The 5,728-nt window shown below is 35.6% G+C and overlaps 1 long non-coding RNA gene across 4 annotated transcripts; it reads right to left on the bottom strand.

Moving 5' to 3' along the window:
• Positions 1-1,010: 1,010 nt before the first annotated feature.
• LOC110631462 (uncharacterized) lies at positions 1,011-4,603 on the bottom strand. Of its 4 annotated transcripts, XR_009149468.1 has the most exons (5): positions 4,170-4,603; positions 2,135-2,183; positions 1,942-2,039; positions 1,737-1,848; positions 1,011-1,625 (listed from the first exon to the last, which is right to left on the bottom strand). It is a non-coding gene; the product is annotated as an uncharacterized LOC110631462 (long non-coding RNA). The 4 variants fall into 4 exon arrangements; XR_009149469.1 differs by having other exon boundaries at positions 2,135-4,603; XR_009149467.1 differs by having other exon boundaries at positions 1,942-2,183.
• Between the last annotated feature and the right edge of the window lie 1,125 nt (positions 4,604-5,728).

The following is a 5,728-nucleotide window of genomic DNA, read 5'->3' as shown; positions in this document are numbered from 1 at the left end:
TAAATAATTAGTTTCATTAAAATAAAGAAAATAGATAATAGTATTTTTCATAATATAAGGACTAAGTAATTAACTTTATTAAAATAAAGGTATTAAATAGTAATTTGACTGATATTAAAATTCTTTGACTAATAAAAAAATTTAATAGAAGGAATAAAAAATTTTAAAAAATTAAAATATATAAACTAAATAATATATTTTTTAAAATATAAAAATTAAATAATTAATTTTATCAAGAACTTATTAGATTGTAGTACGTTTTACTGATATGAAGAAGATGGGTTGAAGTAGTTACATTTTGGGCACTTTTGCAATGGGAATGTCATGTGAATCAGCTTGATTTAGTGAAATAGATTGGTCAATTCTCCTGAACTATTTAAAGTTAGGGCGGTAATGCAGAATTTGTCAATATGCGAAGCAATTTGTGTTATGTATCCATAATCCTTTTTGTTATTATGATCCCAACTGTTGAATTGTATTTCAGTACAGAAGGACGGCCCACAACCCAGAGAAATCCTAGAGATTGGTGGTAGACCCGAATCCAGACCCGGTAGAGTAGAGATTTCCCTCCACCATCATCGCTGCATCACGCAGCCTGACATGGGACGACAAAGCTGAAAAAGAAGCACGAGCAAAGGAAGCCTACCTAGTATATCAGTAACAAACTCGGCCAAGAACACCTGATAGCAAAAGTCATCCTCATCCTCAACTCATTCAACAACCAGGCACAGAACTCAGAAACTCATCGGGGAGGTGAGGCAGAGCACTAGGCGGTCTCAATCTCTTTTAAACATTGAAGGCTGGGCGCTTCTAGAGGCGCAGGTAACATCCCCGGAGAAACCAGACCTCCAAACCCGACGAGCAAAGAAAAACCCCCAACTGCACAGAGCTTGACCCACGCAGACATCACCGGACCTTAAGCCAAAACAACAGTTGGAGCCACACCTACATAGAAGCACAGAGAAAAACCACAAACGAAGCAGATCAAAGAAATCGATTGCAATTGCTCATATGAAAAGCTATAGTTTGTCACAATGTCAGCTAACCAATGTGACATTAAATATATGACTTTAACTAGGATGTCTATGCCCTTTTGTAATTCTTCCTATCCATACACATTAAGTTCTAAAACCAGAAAGGGCCTCAAAATATCCAAACTTTTAATACAATTCCATAATTCATTCCATAACACAAAAATACAGTATCTGCAAGCAGATGTGAGGACTGATCAAGGTATTCAGATTTTAGGTTTCTTTGGAGGTTGTACTTGCTTGGCCCTTTCTTTTCAGCTATAGCGGATGTAACATGAATGGCATCATCTTATTGTGAACACTGAATCACCTCAGCTTGGGTGCTATCTCCTTTTGGAGTTGAGTGTGGAATTTCATATGATTCAGTCTTGTTGAGATTGCTCACCTTCCTCTACTGCTCCTCCTGCAATTGCCTTCCGGTCACAGCTTCTTTGCCTTTCCATTGCAATCATGGTGTTTATATTTCCATGCTTGGGAGTTACCGACATTGGTTGGTGGAGCCTTCATTTTCCAACTTCCCTTTGCTGGTCTCAGGGATGGGATTAGCACTTGTCGTGAGCCTTTCACAAGCAACTCTAGGCTACTGGTCAATTCCTACACAAACAATATCAGCATGATAATTTAATCATCCATGAGTTAAATCAAATACAAATTATAAACCCTTGCATTGAGTGACAGATACTGTTTTGTTGTCATAGAAAATACCATAGCTTTTTCTCTTGCAGGTCTGCTTCCTTGATACCATAATTGAAATTTTCTTTTGACCCATTCCTATGTCAGTACTTGTTGGCACATTTTGCTGAGATGCGGATTGGCCCTTTCAAATCAATTAAAGGGTAAATTTAATGAGATTACACTTTGATTTGTTTGCAATTGTCTAAATTGTCATTAAAAGATACTTGATGCACACCTCAGGTCTTGCTGAAGCAGATTTTGCTGTGCTTATACCATAAATGTGCTCTTTTGGGCATCGTGCTTATACCAAACGAAATTATATAAACTAAATAACTGAACCAAAAATTAAAATAAATGGATTCAATTTAGTTTTCGATAATAACCAAGCACTAATCTCCCCTACCTAGTATTGGGAATTGAGAAATTACCTGTGGCCAGGACTATCTGGGGATGACTCCCATCAACAAGACCTCAGCACTTCAATTGAATAGATACAATTCAGTTTACAGTAACAATCAATCAACTTATAATGTTACCTCAATTTATAGCAAGATAGAGATAAGGTATCAATATGATAATAAAAGATCACTTCCTCAGTTTCTTTACTAAATCTCCGTTAAACCATATATATATATAAAAAAAAAAAGAGTTTTCTAAGGTCATAAAAAAAAAAAAACGAGAAGTAAGTTATCAATATTACTCATTCAAGCCTTGCCGATTCACTAAAGAAAGACATTAAAAGAATCAAATAGAAAGCATCAACAAATAGAAATCCATGGGTTTAAGATTGACGTGCTGCATGCTATATATTTCCTATCCAAGAATTTAAGATTTATCATCAAAGCCAAAACCACTCATATATTGAAAAGAAAATTCCTTAGATTGAACAAATCAACGGTAACTACCATCAGCAGAACCACTCATATATCAATGATTTTGCCACATACAATAATACAGAAGAATTTCAGAGGAAATAATGTGATAGGGATATGGATGGAAGAGCAATGGAATGTGGAGAAGCTTCTTTTGAATGTTACAGTTGGAATTGTTGAGCTGGTATGTCATATGTTGGAGGAAATTGTGGAGGAAGTCAAATGGAAAAGGGGACAGCTGGAATGATTCAGTGGCTAATTTCTGCAGGGAAAGACAGAGAGAGAAGATTATTGTTATTTGGCAGCTATGAGCTGGGGCAAACTTTGCTAGCACAGGAATTGTTCCTTGGGTTGCTTGTCAACCATTTATTTCCTCACTTTCTCTTGTCACCTTTTTGTATTTTCTTTTCTTGTTTGGTTCTATTCAGAGAAGAGCAAGAGACTACTAAAGCTTTGAGATACTGAGAACTAATTATAATCTGGGCATCCCTGCCATTACTATCAATACAAGCTATTTTGTTTGTTTACAATTAAAATTCACTCCTAACTCTATCATAATGGACTAAAATCTTATAACAATTGCTCTGTGCTCAAAACCAAGTCCTATTTCTAGTATAATAATTTTCTCTTGAAAACAACCAATCAATTGAGCTACCAGTTCCTGGTGCCCAATCACTAAGTAAGCAATTTAGGACCTTAGCATTAAAGATAAAAACAGGAAGTTCCACCTTGATCAGGCCCTTCAACAGTACAATTCTGGTCAGGAACACCAGAAGATGATCCCTTTTGGCAAGGCTTTTCAACTGTTCTGCCTTATTGTGCTAAGACAAATTTATTTTTTAGAGATTATCCCACTTTGATAATCTTCACGACACATTTATCAAGCTTTTCGACGGTTGAACACAATACACATTTTGTGTTCCCATGTTTTCTGCGTTATTCCAAGCAAAATTTGGATTGCCCAACAAATGTTTGTTTTGAAGGATCAAATCCTATTTTGATAACTCTCTTAACCCCTTCTGCAAACTTGAAGGCTTTTAAGCACATAATCAAGGGATGATAGGTGACTGATAGAGAAATGTCGCTCTATACTTTTGAGGATATACAATGTAGGATCAGTTATCGCCCTATACTTCAACCCAACAAGTCTGGATTCCTAGAAAAAAAAAATATATAGAAAGGCCTGATCTTGTAATCCCTATAGAACACAGAATCTCAAACTTGGGCAAAGTGTCTTTTTAAGATGGCTAAAGGCTCCATAGCCAGATCTTAACAAATTTGGAGATGTGGGAATTGCCGAATCCATATTCCCCAAGAAGCAAGTACTGAGTCTGGTTTTTCAGGGGTTTCAAAACATATTCTCGTATTCTTAGAGACAGGCTGAACAGATTTTAGGCTCAGTCCACATGAATTTATGATATTTGAGGCTATAAATGCTCAATCAAATTAGTAGATATAGTAGATGAAAAGGATCAGATTACGAATAAGGAGTGATAAGGAATAACACCTAGTTGGGCATTTGAGACTAGAGAAACACTCTTATTCAAAGCTAATATTCAACTGTAAAAACCAAACATTGCAGGATACTCACCAAAATTTTCGAAGTGAATTAGCTAAGCTTTAGGCTTTGACCTTAATTCTTCTTCTTGAGGCATGAACGGTAAAGCATCGAGCGAGTCAAGAATTTGCCTGTTAAAATTTTGGTTCTTCCTCAAGACATTTTAGACATTCTACCCTTAATTCCATGTTTTTGGGGTACAGTTTGTTCTACACTATATTGTTATGAACATATCTTGCATTTGTATATTTTACAAATTCAGGCAAAGAATTTGTCCAAATGTTGCTCAAAACATCTTAGAGAACCACTTGAAGCTAAAATTCGATTTGCTTAACCTTCTCGAATGTTTTCTTCTTGGTTGCTCCACTACTATTCAAGATACATGTGTAGTGTACGATTCAGTAATGCTTAAGTGGGCATGATCAATGTCACATTCTGGGACTTTGAATCCGTCTTGCTTGCCTTTCGGTTGCCTCCACTACTATTCAAGATAAATGTGTAGTGTACGATTCAGTAATGCTTAAGTGGGCATGATCAATGTCACATTCTGGGACTTTGAATCCGTCTTGCTTGCCTTTCGGTTGCTCTACTACTATTCAAGATGAATGTACAGTTTCAGCACCTTTTTGAAGATACTCTCATGATGATGATGAAGTCTGGCAGTGTTATGTAAAACATTGTCAACAATTCTGCATCAGCAAATATAAGTAAGAGATGGAAGATTGATAGACTCCAAGCCCTCTTAAGAGTGATAAATTGTTCGAAAAATTGTTTGAAAGTCCGTTTTGCGAAAAAGCTCGTCTCATGCGTTTCACGGCCATGACCACCTTCTCATCAGAAACTTAAGGATCTCATAACTTGGTGCCAGACACCGCTCTACACTTCCAGTCAACAAATCTGGATTCCTAGGAACAATTATAGGAAGGCCTGATCTAGAAACCCCTATAGAAAGCAGAAACTCAAACTTGGGCAAGAGTGTCTTTTCTGGTTGCGCTAAAAGCACATGGGGCCGATGCTTAACTATTTTGGAGATGTGGGAATTGGTGAATCCACTTTCCCTGAAAAACCTTAATACCGAGTCGGGTCTTTCAGCGGTTTCAAAACATACTTCTTATTCTTAGAGATAGATTGAGAAGGTTTTAGGGTTAATCCACATGAATTCATGTGATATGAGATTATAAATGAGTGCTCATTCAAATTAGAAGATATGGTAGACCAAAAGGATCTGATGATGAGCAATGAGTGAAAAGGAAGAATACCCAGTTGGGCATTTGAGCCAAACAGAGAAACACTTCTTCAAAGCTAATCTTGCACCGAAAAAACCAAACATTGCAGGCCACTTACCGTGAGCCAGCTGAGCTTTACCAGTTTTTAACGTAAAATCTTTTTATTTTTAATTTAATTATCATAAAATCTTTATAATTTTAATATTTAATTTTTAAATTATTTATACTAATTTAATATTTTTAAATTAAAAAATTATATTTTTATAAATTAATAAATTCAGATAAATAAATTTTAAATTACTGAAATGTCACTGTAATTTAAATAATTAAGATTGAAGATAAATAAAAAATAATTAAATTTTTTTT

The sequence above is a fragment of the Hevea brasiliensis genome, chromosome 6 (genome assembly GCF_030052815.1).
Source record: "Hevea brasiliensis isolate MT/VB/25A 57/8 chromosome 6, ASM3005281v1, whole genome shotgun sequence".
In the NCBI taxonomy this organism is placed as follows: Eukaryota; Viridiplantae; Streptophyta; class Magnoliopsida; order Malpighiales; family Euphorbiaceae; genus Hevea; species Hevea brasiliensis.
This window is presented reverse-complemented; position numbering and strand designations above follow the sequence as displayed.